Source organism: Hemibagrus wyckioides, linkage group LG07 (genome assembly GCF_019097595.1).
Source record: "Hemibagrus wyckioides isolate EC202008001 linkage group LG07, SWU_Hwy_1.0, whole genome shotgun sequence".
NCBI classification, from domain to species: Eukaryota; Metazoa; Chordata; class Actinopteri; order Siluriformes; family Bagridae; genus Hemibagrus; species Hemibagrus wyckioides.
The window spans coordinates 29,914,901-29,941,260 of NC_080716.1; the positions used below are offsets into that span (position 1 = coordinate 29,914,901).

General features: G+C 40.9%; 1 protein-coding gene across 1 annotated transcript in view; it reads left to right on the forward strand.

Annotated features, from left to right (window-relative positions):
- Positions 1–26,360, forward strand: part of LOC131356301 (Fc receptor-like protein 5) — a 130,412-nt gene that overhangs the window by 89,008 nt on the left and 15,044 nt on the right. The window lies entirely within an intron of this gene.

Sequence of the window (26,360 nt, forward strand, 5' to 3'; positions counted from 1 at the left end):
TGGGTTTTATTACTATTACTGCTCTGATTATATGATTATAAAGTTAAAATCACATTCAAATAAAAAATACAAAATTATAATGATTTTGTTATGAATAGATCCATGTAAAATTATCAGACTTATTGATGCAGAATATAGACATGTAGATTAACAGGTGTCAGGAACAGCTGGACAGTTCCCTGCCAGACCACTGGAGGGGGTGCTGGCAGGTGAATCACTGGAGCCTGCTTTGTCATGTGTATTTTGTGCCATGTCTTCCCTATTGTTCTAGTTCCAGTTTAGTGCCATGTCATTTCTATTGTCTAGTTAGTCTACCCCACATCTCACGTTTATGTTAATAAAGCAGTGCTTCTTTGAATCCCGCGTATGGGTCTGTCTACATTGCGTGCCGGCTCACACGCCACCATGGAGGTCCAGGTTCAAGCCCCGCACAGAGCAGGGGCGACCAGACATGACAACAGGTGCTACACAGCAAGTTTAGATGCAATCTGTAAATACCAGGAGAGTTTTTTATTTCTTTTAACTAGCGCACAGTTTTTTGATGAAGCGTGAACAGATGACAAAGCTCTGTTTTAAATGAGTTCTGCTGTGGTACTAACAAAGTAGTTATAAAGTTTGTCTGCTGGTGGGATTGACCATGAAACTCCCACCTGTTTTGTGAACCAAGAGAGAGACACACACTGATCAGCACATAACATAAAATCACTATGGCATCAAATCCGCGCCATAAGTATCGTACTCGTAAAAAAATATTGTACTCGTAAAATAAAAAATCGTACTCATAAAAAAAAAAAGTGCTTGTAAAATAAAAAAATCGTACTCAAAAATAAATACACGTAAAAGTAAATAAAACACAAGGATGCTAGTTTGTTCTTTCCAGCATGCTAGTGTTTGTTATTCCAAAAATCACGCGTAGAGTTATATGCAGATTAGGGGGCAGGATAAAAGTCCCCATTGGTCCACTGTTTCTCAACCTACTGCCCTTCTTTAGCCAATCAGTAAAGTGACTGCCAAGAAGCCATTGTTATAATATGAATAAACAGCTCTCTCTCTCTCTCTGGCCTTAATATTAATATAATATTTAATATATCAAACAAGTACATCTTGTATAAGCAAGAACACTACTGTAATGGCAGCCCTGAACATTCAGACTAAAGCTTTTGTTATCTTTCCTGGTTTCTGGAACAGTGTTTATTCTTCTTTTTCCACAGGCAGTCCTCCTGAAAATATTGGGAAAAGAGCCAAAAATGTGATAGTGATGCAGCAGACTTTTGTATCCTCATAAAACTGCATATCTAGCTATTATTAACGGTCATCTTAAAAACATTGCATGGGGAATCTATGCTTCAATACACCACCAGCATGCACTTGGCCATTTCCTGATCAGTGCGTGTTTCTGACTCTGATCCTGCTGATCCTGACCCTGTATCTGACTGACCTGAGCCTGTATCGGACCCTGTATCTGACTGACCTGAGCCTGTATCGGACCCTATATCTGACTGACCTGAGCCTGTACTAAAATACTATTTAGCATAATAACAGGAGGTTTGACACGATACTATAATAGACACACATATAAGAAACTTTAAACATATTAATTAAATCTACTCACTTGCTTAAGACAGGTTCAAACACTAACCGGCAGAGTCGCGTATCAGTGACATCACTTTACTGATTGGCTAGAGACCTTACCTTAAGTGTCTTCAACTATCTGGATGAGTTGTGACTTTTGTCTTGCTGTAACACGGTCCTGACAAGAGCAGAACATCACATGGACTACAAGCAGGAGACTCGAGTATGGAGGGGAACCGCTGTCTGATCTGAACTGCGCATGCACGAGCATTTGTTGGACAGCTATGTACGGCAACTCCACTTTGACAAACTCATTAGTTATTATTACATTTTCATAGGAGAATGGCATTGACTAGCCTTTTTTCGATTTAGTTTATGAAAGATTCAAGAACAATTGTCAAAGAATCATACAACTTGGACAGTACACTATAACAGCAATATGAACATTATGCTATGACAGACAACCACACACCACAACTGACAATAACAATATTTGAAATAAATTGATTGTTCATATGTTTAATTCATGCACCTGTTGTACACGTCCCTAGACGTAAAAAAACCTCTTATCCAGAGGGTCGAATATCAAACTAATTATCTACACTCAAGAGGGGTCATAGTCAGATGATGACATGGGTCTCTCTCTCTCTCTCTCTCTCTCTCACTCTCTCTCTCTCTCTCTCTCTCTCTACTAGAACACAGGAAGAGGTAAACTGGTAAGACTTTAACACACACCACTGCTGTGTCAGTCAATCAGTCATTAGAGGGACAGGATGGAGCTCGCCATCACCACAACCCTCCATCTGGCCCTCACACACCTGGACTGTAAGGACTCCTACGTTCGAATGCTGTTCATAGATTTCAGTTCAGCATTCAACACAATCATCCCTCAGCAGCTGATTAAGAAGCTGAGTCTCCTGGGCCTGAACACCTCTCTCTGCAACTGGATCCTGGATTTCCTGACTGGGAGACCTCAGTCAGTCCGGATCGGGAGCAGTATCTCCAGCACCACCACACTGAGCACTGGAGTGCCTCAGGGCTGTGTGCTCAGTCCATTGCTGTTCAATCTGCTGACTCACGACTGTGCAGCAATGCACAGCTCCAACCACATTGTCAAGTTCGCCGATGACACGACCGTGGTGGGTCTCATCAGCAAGAACGACGAGTCAGCATACAGAGAGGAGGTGCAACATCTAACAGCCTGGTGCAGAGCCAACAACCTCTCTCTGAACGTCGACAAGACCAAAGAGATGGTTGTTGACTTCAGGAGAGCACAGTGTGACCATTCTCCGCTGTCCATCGATGGCTCCTCTGTGGAGATCGTCAAGAGCATCAAATTCCTTGGTGTCCATCTGGCGGAGAACTTCACCTGGTCACTCAACACCAGCTCCATCACCAAGAAAGCCCAGCAGCGCCTCTACTTCCTGAGGAGGCTGAGGAAAGCCCATCTCCCTTCCCCCATCCTGACTGTGTTCTACAGAGGGACCATCGAGAGCGTCCTGAGCAGCTGCATCACTGCCTGGTTTGGGAACTGCACCGTCTCAGATCGCAAGACCCTTCAGCGGATAGTGAGGACAGCTGAGAAGATCATCGGAGTCTCTCTCCCCTCTATCACAGACATTTACACCGCACGCTGCATCCGCAAAGCCAACAGCATTGTGGCTGACCCCACACACCCCTCACACACACTCTTCACCCTCCTGCCATCTGGAAAGAGGTACCGGAGCATTCGGGCCCTCACAACCAGACTGTGTAACAGTTTCTTTCCTCAAGCCATTAGGCTCCTCAACACCCGGGACTGAACTGTTCTACACTCTCACACACACTCTCACTCAGGACTGAACTGTTCTACACTCTCACACACACTCTCACTCAGGACTGAACTGTTCTACACTCTCTCACACACACACACACACTCTCACTCAGGACTGAACTGTATATTAACTCTCTGTCTCTCTCACACACAGATACACACACTCTCTCTTGACTGTGTGGACACAAACACACACACACATAATTTATATTGTTCATTACTTACTGCACTACCTCTACTTGTCATCCGCTGCTATAGTTATATTTATGTTTATTCTATTTGCACTACCTCAACTGCTGCTGTGTATTTTTGCACAATATTTTTGCACAATACTTTTTTTTATTTTTTACATCTTTTCACTTTATCTATTTTATTTCACTTACATTCCAGTACACGTTCTTTTCTTTCTTTTCGGCGCTAAGTGTCCTGTGTTTTTTTGTGTTGTCTTTATTGTATTTATTGTCTTTTTGCACTGTCTTGTCTATGCTCTGTTTGCACCTAGCTGCACACTGTGCACTTTACGTGGCTAAGACAAACTTCTGTCCTAGCTCTGTAGTGTTTGTTGTTTTGTGTTGAACTTGTTGTTGTATGTTTATGTAGCACCAGGTCCTGGAGAAACGTTGTTTCATTTCACTATGTACTGCGTCAGCTATATGTGGTTGAAATGACAGTAAAGCTTCTTGAATCTTGAATCTTGAATGACTGCTCAGGTGTATTGTGTATTGCTGGAATCTGTACCTGATGGTCATCTTCTGCTGGTGTTTTCTGTATACAGAAAGGTTTTAACAAAACCATGTTAGCTTTAACTAGACTTACAGAGAAAATGTGTTATAACCTACATTTCCATTTTTATTACTATTATAGTCTGTGCAGGAAAACATGTTCACTCTAATACACACTAATTCCAAACTAATGCCCAGACCATTTTTAATAAATAATCACAAATCTTTATTATTTTTATGTTAAAAATAAGGGCAATTACTATGCAGAAACAAACACTTCTTATTAGTCCTGTACACACAGAGCAGTGACCATGTTAGAGGCCTGAGAACAGAGAGCAGGGAGCGGATGTGGTTTATTTTCTATTTTCATTTAGTAATGCGATTTCAGCTGTGAAACAGAGGAGAAGGTGTGAAGATGGAGGTGTGAAACAAACAACTAACTTTTAAATGTTGATAACAGATACATTTAACTCCACTGACATCATCAAACTCTTATAAAGTCAAAAACAGAGTCAGTTGGAGATAAAACAACTATTCAGAGTGATAAAATGTAAGAAGATACCATCACTGGCCATTTTATTAGGAACGAATTTTGTTTCATACTTTTTGCTATTCATCATCCTACGAAGCAATTTTTCTGTTTAGAAACTGCAGTTGTTGTCTATGCCAGGGATACTGTTCACACAAGTCATAATTAATGATAATGAATTCATCAGTGGGGAATGCTGGTGCAGCAGGTTGTGTTATTTTTAGGTTTGCTCAGGACCACTAGTGATGTTCCTCACATGAAAAGAACCTAAAAACATACAAGCTGTTCTGTGATTGACTCATAGAATCATTAATCCATCTTCAGGGATCATGTCATTCTATAGCAATAACTGACTTTTTAAGATGAAAATATTTGCATGATGCATTCATTCAAGTTGTTGATGTGATGCTTATTTCTGAGCCTACCACCTGCATCATGCTGTAAAAATTAAGATACATTAGACCAGATGTCTAGTTTTCAAATGGTAAATTTGTGTGAGGCTGTGTCCAGTCTGGGCTTTGCTACCTTTTCTTGTCTGACAGGAGTTCTTCTGTTCTTCTGCCTTCTGCTGTTGTGGTCTATCCAAAGTTCCATGTTGAGTTATGCTGCATTCAGGAGGCTGGGTGAAGTGCAAAAAGTGTTCTTTTATTCAGTGCTCTTTTGGGTAAAGGGCAGTGGAGGGATAGTTGGTGTATGGAGGAGCATGGTACTACCATGCGTTAATGAAGCTAGAGGTTCCAGAAGGACAAAACAGAAGTGAGCAAATTTCATCTTTAAAAAGAGGATATATTTACTATAAAATAATTTCAGACTTGGGGCAGCATGGTGGCTTAGTGGTTAGCACTGTTGCCTCACAGCAAGCAGGTCCTGGGTTTGAATCCCGGGGTCAAACAGGCTGGGGCCTTTCTGTGTGGAGTTTGTATATTCTTCCCGTGCCTGCGTGGGTTTACTCCACTCTGTTTCCTTCCAAAAAAAGGAACATTAGGTTGACTGGTAATTCTAAATTGCCCGTGAGTGTGTGTGGTTGTTTGGCTATGTGTGGCCCTGCGATGGACTGGCAACCTGTCCAGGGTGTACCCCTGCGTTTCACCCTATGTGTGCTGGGATAGACTCCAGCAGACCCCTAGGAATAAGTGGTTATAGACAATGAATGAATTTCTTTTTCTTTACGGTTTTCTGTGGATTTTAAAATAATTCTGATTCGTCATTGTAACAGTGGTGGACCGTCAGGGCCAGCAAGGCCTTCTCTGCTGGCCTAAACAGCAGTGATCTGAATCACTGACTTGCATTTTAATATATTTAATATATTTTTCCATGAATGTGTATTAAATTATTCCCAATAGTCTATTCTCTACATTTCATAGATTTTCTCTTGGTTGAGCTGCTTCCAGTAGTGTATATTTATGATAAGAGTATTTATCCAATCATATTTCAGCTAGTGGATGACATCATGTGTTGCCAGGGTGAAAGAAATCTGCCTTAAGGCCTTCAGAATCAATAGTGCAGGCGCCCATAGTTTAAAATAAGTGGTAATGAAATTGTTCCATTAACCAGTCAGATTTCGAGTTGGCGTCACTGGGGCCATCTAGCAGGCATATGATTATGTCAGCAATTTCCCGTCCTTTGATTGGATAATTGGAGTAGTCAGAGGCAGTGAACCGCACATATACGTTGTTTCTATATTCACTGCGTTTCATTTCGGATGCTGGGTCCTCCGGAGATTGCAGTTTGCTGCATACAGCATCAAAAATGTCTTTTTGAGAAAAGTAACCATAATAAAATTGACTATTCCTTTTGAGATGTGAAATACTGTAAGCTGGGCAAGATGGCAGGGCACACAGTTGCCGTGGCTCGGTGCTTTACCAGTCAGTGCTTTGTTTGGCTTTGTGTGTACATGTTTTGTTTTATCTCATGCACATTCTGTTCAGTGAACACCATCTTCAGCCGGAGCGAGCTCCTAAGGATTGGAATTTGCTCCAAGGGTAGTTTTACAGCCGAGTTTATCCACAGGCATAATATCCCGGTGAACATAGCGAGAACCCCCGGCTCACTGTGGATTACCATCCCAGTGATGAGGCGGCGCAGAGACAGGTAGCAGAAGTGGGGCGGCAGAGCTGGTGCACTGGCTAGGCTAAAGAGGCAGCTATACAAACCACCACTTCCCAGCCTATTTCTCACGAATGCCAGATCCCTCACTAATAAGATGGATGAACTGAGTCTACAGATTACTACGAACAACGCAGTGAGAGACAGTTGCGTACTGTTAATCACGGAGTCTTGGCTTCAACCATCTATTCCAGACTTGGCTATCGAGTTAGCAGGCTACACTGCACAGCATCAGGACAGGACAGCAGACTCCGGTAAGAGCAGAGGAGGGGGGCTCCGTGTGTACATAAATAACAGCTGGTGTACAAACACAGTGACTGTAGACAGACACTGCTCCACAGACTTGTAGTATATAACTGTTAAACGCAGGCCCATATATCTTCCGAGGGAGTTTACCGTAGTCATAATCGCTGTTTACATTCCACCGGACGCTAATGCCTGCTCGGCTATTGGACTTGTACATGTTAGTATTAGTAAACAGCAGAGCATGCATCCTGACAATGTGCTTATTGTAGCAGGGGATTTTAATCATGCAGACCTGAAAGCAGCACTCCCTAGATTCCACCAACATGTTAAGTGTGCTACTAGAGGAGCTAACACTCTGGACAAGGTCTACTCCAATGTCAAGATGGGCTACAGGGCGAGACCACTTCCACACTTGACCCAGTCTGATCACATGTCTCTGCTTCTGATCTCCGCATATGCCCCCCTCTGCAAAACTGCTTCTACCAGCACAAAAGACATCAAAACTTGGCCTGATGGTGCCTCTCAGCAGCTGCAGGACTGCTTCAACAAGACCAAATGGGACATTTGAACATCAGCACCTGGGAATGTTCACAGACAGTGTGCTGTGCTACATAAAGAACTGTATAGACACTGTCACAGTGGACAAATGCATCCGGGTTTATTCCAACCAGAAGCCCTGGATGACCCAAGAGGTCAAGTGGCTGCTCAGAGAGAGAAACACCGCTTTCAGGTCTGGAAATAGGGAGCAATATAGCCCTGCCCAAGCTAACCTGAAGAGAGGCATCAGAGAGGCCAAGCTGGATTATAGGAGGAGGATCGAGGACCACCTGGACAGCAACAACAGCCAGCAGGTGTGGCAGGGAGTCCAGCATCTCATCAATTTCAGGACCAACCCTGTAGCTGCTGAGGGTGATGCCACACTGGCAGAGAAGTTAAACCTCTTTTTTGTATGTTCTGAGGTGGAGCCACCAGAGACAGCCACACCACACCTCAAGGCCCTCAGCACCTTAACCCTCACAGATGAAGAGAGTGAGGTTAGGCATACGCTGAGGTCCGTGAACCCGAGGAAGGCTGTTGGACCGGATGGCGTCCCTGCCCGGGTGCTGAAAGACTGTGTGGATCAGCTGGCTGGAATCTTCACCAAGATCTTCAACCAGTTGTTGGCCCTGTCCACTGTCCCACCGTATCTGAAATCCTCCACCATAGTCCCCCTGCCAAAGAAATCTCACTTCTCGAGCCTGAGTGACTACCGGCCAGTTGCACTCACACCAATGGTGATGAAGTGCTTTAAAAAACTGGTCCAGAGTCACATTACATCACTCCTGCCACCAAGTTTCGACACTCACCAGTTTGCCTACAGGGAAAACAGATCCACAGAGGACGCCATGGCCACAGCCCTCCATGCTGCGCTTTCCCACCTGGAGAAGCAGGGGAGCTACGTCTGAATGATCTTTGTGGATTCTAGACATATAACAGACATTACTCCACTTTCTATCAGTGGTGACTGTGTAGAGAGGGTAGCTGACTTCCGGTTCCTGGGAGTCCAGATAGAGGAGGGCCTGACTTGGAGCATGAACACTTAGAAAGAACAAAGTCACTCAGAGACTACTGGTGTCCTTCTACCGGTGCTCCATAGAGAGCATCCTAACCTACTGCATTGGTGTATGGTTCACCAGCTGCACAGTGGCTCAGAGGTAAGCACTCCAGAGGGTCATAAACATGGCCTAGAAGATTGTTGGCTGCCCTCTCCCAACACTGGAAGAACTACACAGTTCACAGTGTATTAAAAAAGCCCAAAGCATCCTTAAGGATACATCACACCCTGGACATGATCTGTTTGAACTGTTACCATCAGGACGGCGATACAGAAAAATCAGAGCTGGGACAAACAGACTAAAAAACAGTTTTTATCCAACAGCCATAACTGCACTCAATAATCAAAAAAACACTGTTTACATGTGATGTGCAATAGATAGATGATGAATGTGATTGTGTGTGGGAAAGGCTGTCTTAACTTATTTTAGTATACAATTTCCATACATATTTATTTATATTTTTATATACTAATTGGTACTTTTCATTTAAGGGGGGCTCAGCCCCCAACGAGGGTATAATAGTATAAATAAATAAATAAATGAATGAATGAATGAATGAATGAATGAATGAATGAATGAATGAATGAATGAATGAATGAATGAATGAATGAATGAATGAATGAACTAAATTAAAGGTTTGACTAACAGGGTAGGATGGTAAACATATTGCAGCATTCCACTGTATTGCATAGATGTGTATAACATACTGAACAAGCCAAATATGAGTCTTCCTGATCACACACACACATGTCCTCTGATCCTCGCTCTGCAACGCCACGGTATGCGGATTGAAGAACACAATGAAAGATGGGGAGGAGCCAAAGTCTGCCACCGTTTTTATATGAAATTTAAAGGGGACTGAGGCGATCATGAATTTGTTTACAGTTTATGGAGAATCACAGAATTTTAGGAGGGCTGAGTAGAAAATGGCCTAGTGACGCCAATGGTGGTGTAGAGGTGGATTAATTCAGGAAGGACACCAGTGAAGGCCTAGGTGTGAAATGCATGGCCCACCACTGGGTTGCAGTAAATCTAGAGCTTATCCTGGAGACCCCAAAAGCACATCCAGTACATCTACCTTTAGGAATTAAATGTGAAACTTCAAACAGAGAAAATGCTTTATAACCTACTGGAACATTTTTGTCACTATTATGGTCTGCACAATGAAGCATATCAGTGTGATAAGTTCATTCTAATACACACTTACACCAAACTATTGTTTAGTTTTATTCACTTATTTTGGTCAAATCTGTCAAAGAATTCTGCAGAGTAAACACTTCTTATTAACCTTGTACACCGACACACACAAGGCAGTTTAAGAGGCCTGAGGATAGACAGAAGTTGGCAGTTGTGGTTTAGCTCCTTTTTCTGTGTTCAGCAGTGAAGAAGGGGAGGAGGTGTGAAGCTGGATGTGTTAAAGCAATAACTGACTTTTCAAGCTGAATATATTTGTATGTTGCATACATTCAAAATGTTGATGACAAATTCTGAGCCTGCCACCTGCATCATGCAATAAAAATCAAGATGCATTAGACCAGATGTCCAGTTTTCAAATTGTCAGTTTGGGTGAGGCTGTGTCCACTCTGGGCTTGGATTCCTTTCCTTGTCTGACAGGAGTGATCTTCTGCTGTTGTGGTCTATTCACCTCAAAGTTCCATGTTTCGTGCACTCTGAGATTCTGCTTAAAGAGTGGCTGTTTGAGATATGATGCATTCAGGAGGCTGGGTGGAGTGCAAAAACAAGGTTTTTTATTCAGTGCTCTTTTGGCCTAAGGGTAGTGGAGGGATGGAAGGTGCGTGGAAGAACAGAGGTGCTAGCATGGGCTGGTGAAGCTGGAGGTTCCAGATGGACAAAGACAGAACTTAACTTTCTGCCCTGAACCTGCTCCATGATACTCTCACTGAGGAGCTCTTGCCCCTGCTTGTTTGTCTCTCTTCTGCTGCATTCACAGCACATTTTCAAAAAAAAATAATCACAAATCCTGATTTACTATACATGACTAATTATCTCCAAACAAACACTTCTCATTAGTCCTGTACACAGACAGAGGAGTGACACTATTAGGGGCCTGAGAGCAGAGAGCAGTTTGAGGATGTGGTTTATTTTCTATTTTAATGCAGTGGTGCAAATTCAGCTGTGAAGAAACGGAGGAGGTGTGAAGACGGACGTGTGAAAGCAATCAATAACTTTTAACTTTTTAACTGTTGATAATGTGGATAAATTTAATACCACTGACATCATTGACAATCATTTAAAGTCATAAGTTGTGTATATAGGCATTGAGGATAAAATACACCATATGAATTATTATTCACCCATTCAGTTTACTGGTTCTTCCCTCTCGAGGACCATGTGGAGGATCATGTGGAAATCCAGTGGAAGCTTTAGGTGTCTCCCAGATGGCAAAAAGGTCCATCTGGTGGTTGTAGATAGACGTGGTCAGATGTTCAACCTGCAACAAGTGACACAGATCCACCATTAGTCTAGAGACAAAAGACATATCTTGGTCAGTGAGGATATCCTTGGGGATGAACACTCGAATAAAGACCATGAAAAGTTCCCTGGTGATGTTGCGTGAGGTTGCTTTCTGATGTGAGACCTCATTTTGCGTCTGTGATAGCTTTTGACTGTGGAAGTGTGACTATATTTTCTATATTTAATACGAAGTTAGAATGAGATCAAGAGTGTGACCTCCATTATAAGTGGGTCCAATTACATTATGATCTACTGCATCTAAGATGGACACACCTGCTATTTTCAGAGGGTCTTCTAACTTATCAAAATAAATATTAAATTGCTCCACAATTAATGTTTTTTAAAGGAAAAACTAGATGTGAAATGAAATCTGCAAATTCAGGGAGGAATTCAGAATATGGCCCTGGAGGTCTGTAAATAACAATTAGTGGAATCAACTCCTAGAATCTGTAGACTTATTGTCCATACGAGTCATAATGAATTAGAATGAATTTAGAATTGGGGAATGCTGGTGCAGCAGGTTGTATGAAAAAATGTCACAAGAACTGGGGTGCTCAGGTTTGCTCAGGAGTGATGTTCCTCACATGAGAAGAACCTAAAAACATTGGAGTTGTGCTGTGATTGACTCAGAATCTTCAGGAAACACTTCATGTTAGTTAGGGTGAATGAAGCTGGAGCCTATCCTGGGGACACCCAGATGCAGATCCAATTTAATTCAATTCAATTTATTTGTATAGCACCTTTTACAAGGTGGACATTGTCTCAAATCAGCTTTACAAAAGAAGAGAAACAGAGAAAGGAGAGAAAACATAAATAAATAAATAAAAATATAAATAAATGATTAAATTAAATTATTAAACTATTTTATCCCTATTCTTTTTATCTCTAATAAGCAAACCTGTGGTGACTGTGGCAAGGAAAAACTCCCTGATATGATATGAGGAAGAAACCTTGAGAGGAACCAGGCTCAGAAGGGAACCCATCCTCATTTGGGTGACACTGGACAGGAAATAATGTAACCGTAACTGATTAATGTCCTTTCTACAACAGCAATCAACGGCCCATGAGGAACTATTAGGTCACTGTAGTTTCTGAGCTCATTATAGACACTAATTCCTTGCTGTCATAAGCTGAAAGATGTAATGGCAGATCCCTGATGGTGTGAAAGTCCCCAAGTGGCTCTGTCCACGGCTGTCTCCTGGGTCACAGGCTGTCCACACAGATCCATCCACAGCATCAGTGAGCACCACCAAGCGACAAGACTCCGACCAGGGGTAGAGACAGTGGTCACACTGGAAACTCAGAACACTGGGAGCTCTGGAGTGGGGTGTATAACTGGACAGAGAAAGACAGAGAGAGAAAGAGAAAGATATTAAGTATGCTTCTGATCATGTGATGTTTAACGACAATGTAGATGTGTATCTGTGTAAAGTGCAGGCAGGGACTCCGGCAAGACTAGCTCTGACAGCATAACTAAAAGGGAGAGCCAGAAAGTGACAGACATGAAGGCTTCCCAGGGCATAAAGCGTCCAACCATTTCATAGTCAGCAAACCTGAGCGACTTGCAAGGGTGGTTAGGCGACAGCATCCAAACATCCCAGTACACCAAACACTATGTGCCCATGAACCTTCCAGATCTGCTCCTTTATCTAAGAAAACTATATATTAAAAGCTTGACTAAACAAATGTGTCTTCAGCGTAGAATTAAATATTTAGACTGTGTTTGAATCCCCAACACTAATTGGAAGGCTGTTCCATAACTGTGGGGCTTTGAAAGAAAAAGCTCTGCCATTTAGTGCTTTATAGGTCAGTAACAGTATTTTATAATCAGTGGTTCTAGTTAGGACTCTAGCTGCTGCATTCTGGACTAACTGGAGCTTATTCATGCTCCTCCTGGAACATCCAGACAGTAAGGCATTGCAATAATCCAACCGAGAGGTAACAAAACATGAACTAGTTTTTCTGAAAAGAAATGTGGGAAAATTGTAAAGGGAGAGTAATGATGTACAGTTCAGCAAGTGTGTGTGAAAACTGAAAATTAACTTAAAATTCACACTACAGTGAATAATTAATAAATAAACACCAATCCCTCTCTCTCTTACTGCTGCATGATTAAGGAGATCTGAAGCATGTTGTTTGATCGTCTCCTCAGCTGTGTCTTTGCTCCATTTCATTACTGCAGCTGCAAAAGTGGAAAAAGAAAAATATATATAGACCATTTCATAAATGTAAACAATAACAAACATTATTACCTATTGCAAACAATTATTTTCTATGTTCAGAAATGTCTCTGAAGGTGAGGTGAAGTTTGTTGCCATGTTGCTGTGATCCTTGTTGCTGTAGAACAGTGTGTGAGAGGGTTTAAATGCTCCATCTGTGATATCTGAGACTTGTGTGTGGTCACGAATAAACAAGAAGCTGCATCCAATTCAGTGTCTGCTAGTGTCTTTAACTTTTAATATTCTAATACATAAACTTGTGTTGCTGCTTTAGATAAAATATATACTTGTTAATGAAAGTAACAGTAGATTAGTACATGTTTAACAACAACTTGTTTTAGATTGAACCAAAACCAGAGGCAGACATTGACTTTTCCAATCCAGTCAGACAAAGAGCAGTTCAGAGTAGGAGCCCGACACCTCTACTGTAGTCACACCAGTCTCACCAAGCAAGATTTTAGCTCCTTGAAGGTAAGAAAAATGTAAGTATGTTCTATTGGGGTTTTCACTGATAGATAGATAGATAGATAGATAGATAGATAGATAGATAGATAGATAGATAGATAGATAGATAGATAGATAGATAGATAGATAGATAGATAGATAGATAGATAGATAGATAGATAGATAGAGCCACACCTGATATTATTATAAAAGTTTATAAATGGCCTCCCGCTGAGGTTTTACATGTGTCCAACAAATACAGCCTCGTTCACACTACAGGATTTTAAGCCCGATTTGCAAATTAATGAGCTTGCCAACAGATGGCTGTGATCGTGGGAAAATCAGCGGGTGATCAGTGCTCGGCAATCTTTATGTGTGAACTACTCAACGACGCATCAAAGAGGCAAACTGACGCGTCTCTGACACCTCGCAGACAAAATCCAGATATCTGGCATGTTAAATATCTGGGACGGTCGGCCGACTCGACATCACGTGGTGTCACTTGTAGCTACGACCTCCAGCCAATGAGAGAGCAAGTCAACAGAGTTGATGTCACTGGAAGAAAAGCAGCAGCAGCAGCAGCATGGCTTCAAAAATAGTGTGGACACAACATTTATTTTAATAAATTAACATTTATTTAGAGCGAGACTCCTGCCGACGTCCATTTTCAAAACAAACCTCTACTGAAAGTCTCGCGTCATTTCTGGATCCACCTGTCGCGTGTTTTCGTGACAAAACGTGGTTTGGGGACGGTGTTGAGTGACGAGTTGTTGTCAGATCGTGTGGTGTGCGACCCCCTCTTGTGGATCATTTACGAAGTGTCGCGTAGTGTGAACACCACAAGGACAAAAAGACATACAGTGAAGTCATGTAGTCTGAACAGCAAAGCGATCTGCCGACGGTTAAAGTCTTGTAGTGTGACCAGGCCTTAACTGGAAGTGTTCAAGGACCAAAGACGTCACTTCCATAATGGTGTTCTCAAAAAACTTCGCAGCCTTGGCTTACTGCAAAGGCCAGGCCTTCAGACCTCAGCATCGCCTGGTGCTGGTGGCAGGGAGAGGGGAAGTCGCAAGTGGTGCTTGAGGAAGTGAAAGTGTGGAAAGCGGGCATGTGTCCATGCTAGGCTAAAACAAAACCTAGCCGGCCGGCTCTCCCATCCATTATTCTGAACAACGTTTGCTCACTGGACAATAAACTGGACTACATCTGACTCCAGAGAACCACAGAGTGAGAAGTTTAGAGACTTCCATCTACCACCATTCAGCTAGCCGGGCTCACCTCGTTTCGTGCCGACAGAAATGCAGCTCTGTGAAGTAGGACTCTGGGTGGTGGTGTGTGTGTTTACATCAACACGGACTGGTGCAAGAACTCTGTGCTTGTTTCTAGTTACTGTTCATCAGTAGTGGAGTTTGTGACTGTTAGAGGCAGGCTTTTTTATTTACCACGGGACTTCACCACGGTTTTCATTGATGGAGTGTACGTTCCCCCAGTGCTAATTCTAAGGAGGCTCTATGTGAACTCTATGGGGCTATTAGCGATCTGCAGAATGCTGACCCCGACGGTCTGTTTATTATTGCCGGAGAAATCTCAAATCAGTATTCTCTAAATTCTATGGACATGTGGACTTAACACGCTGGATCTTGTTTACACAAACATTCCTGGCACATCCCGTGCGGAGCCCCGCCCCCACCTCAGGTACTCAGACCACATCTCTTATGTTAATTCCAGCATACAGACCGCTGGTCAGACGCTCTAAACCGGTTCTGAAACAGTAGAAAACTTGGTCAGCAGGAGACACCTCTGCTCTTCAGGACTGTTTTGAGTTCACTGACTGGAATATGTTCAGGGAGGCTGCAACCAATGGAGACTATCAACTTGGAGGAGAACACGGCATCAGTGACCGGCTACATCGACAAGTGTATTGATGACATGACCGTCTCCAAGACCATCACCACACACTCCAAACAGAAGCCGTGGATGACCGCAAAGGTACTGCTGAAGTCTACAGGCTCCGCCTTCAGATCGGGGACAAGACGGCCTTAAAAATAGCAAGGGCCAAACTGTCCCAAGCCACAAAAAAGGCAAAGAGCACATGTCCAGAGAATCCATGACCACTATAAGGACAGTGGAGATACCCAGCACATGTGGCAGGACATACAGGTGATCACCAACTACAAGACAACATCACCTGTCTGTGACTCCTCAACACCCACAACTGAACTGTACTGAACACACACACACACACACTCTCTCTCTCTCTCACACTCACACACACACACACACACACACACACACACTCACTCACACTCACACACACACCTGTGTAACACAAGTGGTTCTCCTGTTACTGGTTTATTTGAAGACTTTTCCTCAAATCCACCGTGAAAACTAAACACAGTAACAACAAAACACAACAAACACATTATCTTGACACACAGTGAAAGCGTGAGGAACAGAAGCAATGGCAGTTTACAGACAGAAAATACAGACAAATAAACAAATACCTCGTTGGCTGCATGCTGTGAGAAAGGGAAATAGTCTTTAAATCTTCTTTATGATAGTTTAAGTTCTTTTTATGACTAGAATAAACTTTTATCAGAGCATCCATAATGTCCGTGCTTACCGCTAACTTTCTTCACTAAAAACACTCCCGCTAAATCAGCATCTGCAAGAGACCCGGAACCGAGGCTTCAAAATAAAAGTCCAACAAACAAAACAATCTATAAAAAGTACAAATAACAAACACAGCTTAACTTCAATTACAAAAGTGATTTTATAAAAATGTAAACAAAATATATATAACTGTATAATTAATATAAAGGCAGCAGATACACATCTATCCAACAGCTTTGTCCCATCATGGTAACTAGCTACCGTTAGCTAAACGCTGGTTTCAGGCAGAGTTAGCGTTAGGAGCTAACCGGGCATTACTTTAGAAAACTGCCATAGCAGAAGAAAATATTCCCAACTGTAACGGTGCCGTTAGCTCGTTTCTGCTTGATTTAACATGACCGTCATGTAGGACGGCTAACGTGCTAGCTAGCTAACCTAGCACCAACATTTGTAGCTAGCTAACATTAGCCCTAATGCTAGCTCGACGTGTTAGTTGCCTAGCGCTTAGTTATTTAGACAAAGCTTGTTCAGTCTCTTCTGCTAACGTTACAGTTGTGAGGATTTTCTTCTGCTGTGGCAGTTTTCAAAAGTAATGCCGGTGTTGTGTCCAACTCTGTTTGGGGATCTGTTTCCCCCTAGCCCCGCCCCCGGACATACTTTCTTCCAGAAGTCTACAATATAAAGCTAACACTAAGTACATTTATAATCTGGATGAGTTGTGACTTTTGTCTTGCTGTAACACGGTCCTGACAAGAGCAGAACATCACATGGACTACAAGCAGGAGACTCGAGCATGGAGGGGAACCGCCGTCTGATCTGAACTGCGCATGCGCGAGCATTTTACGTTCAGCTAGGTACAGCAACTCCACTTGGACAAACTCGTTGACCTGCAGTAAAAAAAAATCCCTAGTACATTTGCTTAGGGGAACAGCAATGTCTTTAGTTCAGTTCATGAAAAATTCAAAAACAGTTGCTAAAGCATCAAACAATTAGTCCAAAAAAAAAATTAGACCATTAGAACATTATGTTCTGACAGGCAACCACACAACGTCTGAACTAAACTGAACGTTTATATGTCAATAATAATTCCTGCACCTGTCCTACACGTCCCCAGACATCCAAAAAACTACTGTCCAGATGTTTCAATACTGAACTGCATAAACTACATACAAGAGGGGTTATAGACAGACATTGTGGTGGGTCTCTCTCTCTCTCTTTCTCTCTCTCTCTCTCTCTCTCTCTCTCTGTCTCTGTGTGTGTGTGTATTAGAACACAGGAAGTGCTAAAGTGGCACAGCTTTAACTCACACCTCTGCTCTGTCAGTCAGTCAGTCATTAGAGGGACAGGATGGAGCTCAGTCCACTCTCTGTGATGCTCTGTGAGTAAATGTTCTCTTTGTGTCTTCATTAGAGTGAGTGGTGGGGTATAAAGTTGTTCATCTGCAGTCTGAATGTCCTGAGTGATGATCTTATTGTGTGATTAGGACATTGTGTGTACTTCAGCATGACTGTTCAGGTGGATCAGTGTCTCCATATCTGTTATGAGAAGGGTTTAGTTTGATGTGTATCTACTCTCAGTAACTATGATAGTTCAACAGGTAAGAGGACAAGTAGAGCGAGTTTAAAACACAGGGATTTAATCATCTAATGAGTTGGAATCTGTACCTGATGTACTTAAGGTTGTCTTTTGTTGTTTCCTGTATACAGAAACATGTTTTGTGTTAAAAACCATATTAAATGTAACATGATTTTAACAAAACTATTAATTAGATTTTCTGAGAAAATGCCTCATAACCTATATTTCCATTTTTGTTATTATTGTAGGAATAATGTTAACTTTAATACACACTAATACCAAATTAATGCACTGCATTTATAAAATAATCACATCATTATTTACTCATTTTCACTAATTATTATTTCATGTTATAAAAATAACAGCAATTTTTGTGCAGAAACAAACACTTCTCATTAGTCCTGTACACACAGAGCAGTGACCGTTTTAGAGGCCTGAGAGCAGAGAGAAGGTCACGGATGTGGTTTATTTTCTATTTTCATTTAGTGATGCATGTTGAGCTGTAAAAAAGAGGAGGAGGTGTGAAGATGGACTTGTGAAAAAAAACACCTAACTTTCAACTGTTGATAACAGATAAATTTAACTCCACTGACATAATTGAACTCTTTTTAATTCAAAAGTTGTTCAATCTGAAGACAGTCATTTAAAGACAGAGTCTCCACAACAGAGTCATTTGGAGACAAAACAACTGTTCAGACTGATTAGATTAGGAACACTATATCATCACTATTACTGGTTATATTCTATATGAACATTTTAGATATGAATAATTCTTATTTCAAAATTAAAGTTACATCATTTTTGCTATTCATCATACTCAGAGGTTTTTTTCTGTTCAGAAGCTTCAGTGGTCACCTATGTTAGGAATACTGTCCATATGATGCATAATTAAATGTTATGAATTAATAAGTGGGAATGCTGCTGCAGCAGGTTGTGTTATTTTTAGAAAAATTGTAACAAGAATATATTGGGGTGCTCAGGTTTGCTCAAGACCACTACTGATGTTCCTCATATAAGAAAAACCTCTGCAGTGATTGACTCATAAAATCATGAATCCATCTTCAGGAAACACTTTATGCCGGTTATGGTTGCAGTGAATCTGAAGCTTATCCTGGAGACACCCAAAAACATCCTGGATATCCACATTCAGGAAGAAAATGTGAAACTTCAGACAAGGAAAATTGTCTAGTTTTATTCACTTATTGTGCCAACTCTATCAAAAACTTATGCAGAAATAAACACTTCTCATTAGCCTTGTACACTGACACACACAGGGCAGTGACTCTTTTAGAGGCGGGAGAACAGAGACAAGTTGGAAGCTTTATCTTCTTCTTTTTTTAATTCAGTGCTGTGTGTTCAGCAGTGAAGAAGGGGAGGAGGTGTGAAGTTGAAAATATTTGCCACATGCATCATGCAGTAAAAATCAAGATGCATTAGACCAGATCTCCCGTTTTCAAATGGGCCGCTTGGGTGAGCCTGTGTCCACTCTGTGATTGGATTGGATTCCTTTTCTTGTCTGACAGGAGTGATCTGCTGTTCTGGTGTGTTTTGACATATTCCAGGAAAAATCTGGCAAAAATACATGAAGAAAATCTAAAATTTTGAAATAGCAGAAGAAAAGTAATAAGGTATAGTGAAGTGTGGTCCAGAAGATTAATTCATTAGAATGTAACTGATTTTTTTTGTAGCATGTTCATTGTACAGGCTGTGCTTACTGATGTCACATGTCAGTTTTTCTTCATATCTCTTTTCCACATCCACAAAACTCCCATCCAGACCTTTGAATATTGAGCTGCATGTCTGAGTGGGGTCATAGTCAGACGTCCAGATACTGAACCTGATTTGGACGTTGTGCAGATATATGGATATGGTCCTGGACCGACTCAATATAGACATGATCTACACATTTAATAAATGTCTCCTGTTTTCTGGAATGGAGGCCTGAGCTCACAGTTTACAGGATTTAAATGATCTGCTGCAAATGTGTAGGTGCCAGATACCACATCACACCTTCAGAGGCCTTGTAGAGTTCCTGCCTTGTCCGTCACAGCTGTTTTGGCGGAAAAAGGGGAACATGTTATGGCTAATTAGTGTGCGTGTATCTATCCTCTCTCTCTCTCTCTCTCTCTCTCTCTCACATTCTCTCCATGAACAAACAGGAAGTGGTAAGGCTTTAACCCACACCACTGCTCTGTCAGTCACTCAATAGTACAGCAAAATCACTCAAATACACACTAATACCAAACTAATGCTAAATCTAATCACTAAATAATTATCACTAATATTTTGTTATGGGAATTTCAGCAGAGTGCTCCTATTTTGCTTGGTCATCTAGTTATCAAACTCTTCTCATTAGTCCTGTACACACACAGAGCAGGGACCGTGTTAGAGGCCTGAGAACAGACAGCAGGTATCAGATGTGGTTTATTTTCTATTTTTATTTAGTGATGCAATTTCAGCTGTGAAGAAGAGGAGGAGCTGTGAAGATGAAGGTTTGAAAGCAATAACTAACTTTTACCTGTTGATAATGTGGGTAAATTTAAATCCACTGACAACATCGAACTTGTTTAAAGTCAAAAGCAGTCAGATGAAGACAAAAGAACTATTTAAAGTGAGAAGGTGTCAGAAAATGCCCTCACTGGCCACTTTATTAGGAAACTATTTACGCCTGTGCAGGACTCCATATGTACGGAGAGAAGATTCCTGCTGGAGAAATCAAGCCCCCTGGTGTCTCGGTCCAGTTTTCCTGGAGCAGGTAACACCTGGCTGAGACCGCTGATTGAGCTCGATACTGAATATTACACAGGAAGCTACTACTTCAATGGTACACTTTATAATAGTGTATCATGCTTAATGTTGCAGTGAATATTATTTAAAGTTTCAGTTTCTTGACATTCTGTTTAATGTTACACAAAAAAAAAATGCTGAGTGTTTGACCAAGTGGAAACTGATGTCTATAATGTGTATGACATTTTCTTAAAATTTGATTTGATAAACTTTGCTTAGTCTCCAGAAAAATAAATAAATAAATAAATTAATTAAAAAAGACAAAAAGAGAAAAAAAGGCTGTCAGTTGAGAAGCAGTGGACCAATGGACACATTTATCCTGCCCCTAATCTGAATAAAACTCTACTTGATTTCTCGATATTTGGAATCGCAAACTAGCAACTTGAAGAGAAGAGCACAGAAAACGGAAGAGTGAATAAGGAGAAAATTATGAGCAAAAATAGCAGAAAGAACAAGTAAGTAAAATAAAGTAAAAAAAAGTAAGCAAGGAAAATAAATAAGTAAGAAAGTAAGTAAGGAAAATAAAATTTAGTTTTTAATTCCTACTATTTTGTGTTCTTTTCTTTTAGATTTCTTAGTTTAGTTTAGTTTATTATATTTGTCAGGAACAGCTGGACAGTTCCCTGCCAGGCCTGGAGAGGGCAATGACAGGCGAATCTCAGAAGATCTCACACTTCTTTGTGTGTATTTTGTGTCATGCCTTTCCTATTGTTCTCCTTCCTGTTTTATCATCTGTTCCCAAATTACCTTAATGTCTAGCCCTATAAATAGGGAGCCTTGTGTTCTTGTCATTGTTCATCTGCGCTGAGGTTTTGTCCTGTATCTGGTTATGGCATGTTCTTGTTTTTGCTAAGGATTATGTTTAGGTTTTAGATTTCCGTTTTGTTTTGATTTCAGTAACATCATGTCTAGTGTTAGGTTAGTCTGCCCCATGACTTGTGTTTATGTTAATAAAGTAGTACTTCATTAAATCCTGCACCTGGGTCTTTCTCCATGGCATGTCAGTGCATGCCACCACTACGGAGGTCCAGGTTCGCGCCCTGCATGGGGCGGGGGTTCCCAGATGTTACAATAATTTTTACGACCACAATACGTATGGCATGAAATTGATGCCGCAGTGGTGTTCTGATACACACATAAACCTATGTATATTTAAATAACTCCATTTGTGATGCTCCAAAAAATTAAAAATTTAGTGCACCATTTCTTAACCCTTTACATAAGATATAGAAGGAAGAGTTGGGTCACTGTCCTCATTCAGTCTTACCATGGTCTATATTTGAATCTGTTATTAGCTCCAACCTCACTTTCAACTAAAGTGTCTAAGATGTCAGTTAGGTTTCCTTCAGTCCATTCTTCCCTCAGTGTCCATAACACAAAGTCATGTTGTCCACAATTTACTGTTTATGTTGTCTGGTTTCTGATATTCCTCCACACCATTCTTAAAACAAGATTCTTAACCTAAAAATTGTTTCTCTGTCCTAATGGACTCTCTTAATTCTTTCTCGTTGTGATGTTACTCCACAGAGTTATTACCATGGACTTTTCATAACCAGCGATAAAATATCACCTACAGTGCAAAAACTGCAATAAGCCAAAGGATAAAAATTACATTTTCAATAAACATTTAAAACACACATATATTATTAATCCTTGTATGACCCTCATATGACCCATAATTTTGTAGCAGCAATTTTAGGATTCATCAGTAATCAGCTTCACACACTTTAACACACTGTCATATCCCACAAGCAACTGATTGTTATCAGACAAATATTCCAAAAGACAATGTGACAATGCAAAATAAAGGAAATGAAAAATGCTAGTAAATAAATAAATAAATAAATTTATATAATGTTATACACTACTCACAAAAAGTTTTGGGTGAAATTTATGGAAAATGTAAATAGTTCACGCTACAGTAATATATCATGAAAGTAGGGCATTTAAGTAGAAGCATGCAATGGTGATTTCCTCATCTCAAACAATTTATTGAAACAAAAGCCAACAACAGTGGAGGGTATACCACAACAAAAAATGTCAATGTCTCAATAATTTGTCATGTGCCCTTGACCATCAATTACAGCTTGACAACGACGTCTCATGCTGTTCACGAGTCGACTTATTGTCTATTGAGGCATGGCATTCCACTCTTCTTGAAGGGCGGCCCTCAGGTCATTGAGGTTCTAGGGTGCAGGGTTACGAGCCTCTACACGGCTACTCAGCTAATCCCATAGGTTTTCTATGGGATTCAGGTCTGGAGAAAGTGCAGGCCACTCCATTTGAGGTACCCCAGCCTCCAGCAGCCGTTCCCTAATGATGCGACCTCGATGAGCTGGAGCATTGTCGTCCATGAAGATGAAATTAGGCCTGTGTTGTTCATGCAGGGGCACAATGACTGGATTAATGATGTTATTCAGGTAGTATTGGCCTGACACTGTAGCATTCACAAGATGTAGGGCAGTTCTGTATTGAGTAGACACACCTGCCCAGACTGTAACACCACCACAACAGTGGCTGATGCATAACGCTCTCCTTGACATCTCCAACATCATTGGCGGCCATCATTTCTGCTCAACGTGAATTGACTTTGATCAGGGAACAGCACTGAGGCCCACTGGTCCCTCGTCCAGCGTAAATGCTCCCTGGCCCGACGCCTGTGCCTGGTGGTGTGGTCAGGTACCCTTGCAGGTCGTTGATATAACCCCGTTCATGATGTAACAATTTTCCTCTGCCCCTTAACATACAAATCAAGGGAGAGTTCTGTTGATGTACTGCCAAGCCCCAGTGAAGTACCGCTGTGTTCCAGTAAAAAATAATGATAAATCATTGTCTGATGATAGATATTACAGTATACTGACTTGAGAATAATTTTCCCTGATAACATTTCATCAGTCATGTCATTTTTTACTGCTACCTTTCGGAATAATAATGCGATGCCAGATTTGTGAATAAATATTGATCTAATCAGTTAATATACAATTCTACTTTGTAGGGAGGAACACTTTCAAATGTCTGCTATTATTCGTCTGCGATGAAGCAGCACTTTTTATGTATGCGACTGTTAATGACTAATAATTGGGGGCCATAATGTAAACATATTACATGCATTTAATGACCCCTTTAATATGCAGTGTACTAAGAAGTTATTCAGACATCTGTAAGACAACATAGATAGCATATCTGGGCTTAATAGGGTAACTTCCAACCTGTCAATAAACTCAAAAGTAGAAATTGCGGATGTTATTTATATTTTTCACAATTATAGTAAGCATATTGACCATGGGCGTCACTAGGCCATTTTTAGGGGGGCTTTAGCCCCCCTAACATTTCCACTCAGCCCTCCTAAAATTCTGTGATTCTCCATAAACTCTACACAAATTGGTGATCTCCTCAGTTCCCTTTAAATTTTATATGAAAACTCCGGCAGACTTCGGCTCCTCCCCGTCTTTCAGCGCGTTCTTCAATCCATAGACTGTGGAGTCACACAGTGAGGATCAGAGGATGTGTGTGTGTGTGAGATCAGGAAGACTCGTATTTGGCTCATTCAGTACTCAAATGTTATACACATCTATGCAATACAGTGGAATGCTGCAATAAGTTTACCATCCTACCCTGTTAGACAAACCTTTATTTTATTTATTTATTTAATTTTTATTTTTTATTATTATACCCTCATTGGGGGCCGAGCCTCCCTTAAATGAAAATTCTAGATTCGCCTGGTATTTTTAGCACAAGTACAGCCTGGTGGCAAGCAAGGCAGGCACAGAAAAAAGAGTTTATATCTCACAATTCTGAGAAAAAAAAAGTCCGAATCGTGAGATAAAAAGTCGCAATAAGCTTTTTTATTTTTTATTCAGTGGTGGGAACGGGCTTCCATAGATGTGTGAGCGCTTGGCTGCTGATCTGCCATTTTGGCGCCAGTGGTTTAAAACGGTGGCGGGGCGCATGCGCCGAATCGATTCATCTTCCCTCGGAGAGTAATGCCTGTGTATGTGACCTTGATGACGTATTTTTGACAGTGGTTTAACACACTACATTCGTGGGCGTAATTTCTCATGTCGTCCGTGTAACAGAGGTGTTGTGAAAATGAGCGTTGTGTCTGTAAACTGTCATAGTCATACATTTTAGAGTTGTACTGTAACAAACACACAAAATCTCGTATCTGTAAACTGTTGTGGCCGTAGAATTTGGAATCCAACTCGGACAAAACACAGAATTACACACAAATCTTCTGAATTACGCACGATTATTTTTGAAAGTGATTTTATTCCATAACAACCCTCCCGCTAAATCAGCATCTGCACATGACCCCGAACCGAGGCTTCAAAATAAAAGTACCACAATGAACAGCAAACAAAACTAGCATGCACAAGCTATTTTTGGTCAGCTAGGTACGGCAACTCTACTTGGACAAACTCACTGACCTGCAGATTTTTTTGGCTTGTAATGATTACATTTGCTTAGGGGAGTGCTTTTTTCCCCCAAATTTTCAAAATCAATTGGCAAAACATCAAACAATTTGTCCAAGCTTTTAGACTATTAGAACATTATGCTATGACAGGCAACCACACACCACTGATATTGACATCAACACTGACATCAACTGACACTGACAATTATTGAACTGAATAGACTATTTGTGTCAAATTCCTGTATCTGCCTTACACATCCCCAGACATCCAAAAAAATCTCCTGTTCAGATTTTTGAATATTGACCTGCATATCTACATACAAGAGTGGCCTTAGTCCAACACTGTAGTGGGTCTCTTTCTCTCTCACTCTGCCTCTCACAGTGTTAGAACACAGGAAGTGGAAAGGCTTTAACACATGCCTCTGCTCTGTCAGTCAGTCAGTCAGTCATTAGAGGGACAGGATGGAGCTCAGTCCACTCTCTGTGATGCTCTGTGAGTAAATGTTCTCTTTGTGTCTTCATTAGAGTGAGTGGTGGGGTATAAAGTTGTTCATCTGCAGTCTGAATGTCCTGAGTGATGATCTTATTGTGTGATTAGGACATTGTGTGTACTTTGTGTTAAAAACCATATTAAATGTAACATGATTTTAACAAAACTATTAATTAGATTTTCTGAGAAAATGCCTCATAACCTATATTTCCATTTTTGTTATTATTGTAGGAATAATGTTCACTTTTACACAGTTTAAATCATTTAATGACTGTAAACAAGTCTGTATTGTTGGAATCTGTACCTGATGATCGTCTTCTGATTGTGGTTCCTGTATACAGAATATTTTTAACGAGTAAAATTTTAGCATTACCAAGAAATAGTTGAACTATGTTAAAACCAGGACATCCACATTCAGGAATAAAATGCAAAACTTCAAACAGAGAAAATACTTTATAACCTACAGTAATATTTTTGTTACTATTATGGTCTGTACTGGGAAGCACCTCAGTATGAAAAGTTCATTGTAATACACACTAACACCAAAGTATTGTCTAGTTTTATTCACTTATTTGTGTCAAATCTACACTGTAAAAAAATTACTGTAAAATTTATAGTAATTTACTGGCAATTTTGGTTGCCAGCAAGATTGTAAATTTACAAGAGCACTGTAAATCAATAATTACAAGTGCGCTGTAAAAATACAGCATACTGCTGTATATTTATGATGTAAAATCATTCGTTTTTTAAAACAGCCATC